Source organism: Otolemur garnettii, unplaced genomic scaffold (assembly GCF_000181295.1).
Source record: "Otolemur garnettii isolate 467f Iridium unplaced genomic scaffold, OtoGar3 scaffold00022, whole genome shotgun sequence".
NCBI classification, from domain to species: Eukaryota; Metazoa; Chordata; class Mammalia; order Primates; family Galagidae; genus Otolemur; species Otolemur garnettii.
This window is the reverse complement of record NW_003852417.1, coordinates 6843840-6845331: the sequence shown is the minus strand read 5'-3', so window position 1 is coordinate 6845331 and position 1492 is coordinate 6843840. Positions and strand designations below refer to the sequence as shown.

The 1492-nt window shown below is 35.1% G+C and overlaps 1 pseudogene; it reads left to right on the top strand.

The window, feature by feature from the left end:
• LOC111724353 overlaps window positions 1–266 on the top strand; it is a 554-nt pseudogene extending 288 nt beyond the window's left edge.
• Window positions 267–1492: the final 1226 nt, after the last annotated feature.

Genomic DNA, 1492 nt, shown 5'->3' with positions numbered 1-1492 from the left:
GGACAAGAAGTACATCAAAGATTACAGGAAGTCAATCAAAGGCACACTTGAAGAACAGAGGCCAGAAAGAGTAAAACCTTTTATGACAGGGGCTGCAGAACAAATCAAGCACATCCTGGCTAATTTCAAATACTATTGAAAACATGAATCCAGATGGCATGGTTGCTCTCCTGGACTACCATGAGGATGGTGTGACCCCAAATATGATTTTCTTTAAGGATGGTTTAGAATTGGAAAAATGTTCACAAATTTGGCAATTACTTTGAATCTATCACCTGTCATTACAACTGGCTGCTGCTTGTCATCCATTTAACACCAGGACTTAAAGCAAACGGGACTGATATTATCTTGAGTTCTTAATTTATTTTGATGGTGGTTTATTTGGAGTGGAGGCATTGTTTTTAAGGAAAAGCATGTCATGTAGGTTGTCTAAAAATAAAATGCATTTAAACTCATTCAAAAGAATGCCTTTTAGTTTAATATATGTTTAAACTAAAGACATCCTGTAGTGCTCCTGGAGGAGCTAGAGACTGGTTGTAGGCCAGTACTAGAAAGTATAAGACTGTCATCAGATAAATTCTACAGTGGAAACCACTCCTGAGACTGGAATATAAAGGAATCAAAAGTTATAATTCTGAGTTACCGTAAAGGGAGAGACCACACTCTTAGCAGTGCCAATGCTTGAAGTGGAGCCTTAACAGATTTCATCACCTACAATGGAAGTAGTGACTGTGGGAGAAATTACTAAGAGAATAAAAAGAGGCAAATTCATTTGGAAAAAAATTCTTTTTCTACTTAAAGAGGGGAAAAAAAAAAGCCAACGATTATCCTTATTAATTTAGTTCCAAGTATTGGGGATAGAAAATCTTTAGTCAAGTAAAACAATTTCTTTATAAGTTTTACAAATGAACAGTGTAAATGAGATTTTGAAAAGGAATAAGTAAGATGCTTGAGAAAACACTTACATGCAATTTGAAGCACTTGAAGAGCATGGATATTTGGTACCAAAAATATTGATTGACTAATTGCAACCCATTCTTAACTACTCATTCATGCACACCGGAGAACATGCAGTGCTCAGATTGAGTCCCTGTACATTCTTGATGAGAGTAAAAGTATATTTTATTAAAAAAATCTATCTACAATTTGCACTTATTTTTCTAATTCAGTTTGTGATAGAGCAGTAGTGTCACATGATAGTTGAGGGGCCAGACATCTCTAGAAGCTTCATAACAGCACTCAGCTCAGAGGAAGGTGATTAAAAGTAAGTGTAGTATTACATTTAGAATGTTTCCTGGTGCCTAGTCGATGTTCAGTAACTGTTATGTTACTATTAATATCATGGCTTCATTTTAGTGACTTAGTTTACTTAAGATCTGTCACCTTACATTCAACTATCATGTTATATTCATAAGAGGTTTTTATCATTAAAATGTCCATTGCCTATTCAAGTTGGTTGCCTCATTGGAGTTTTTATTTGGAGCTCACAGCA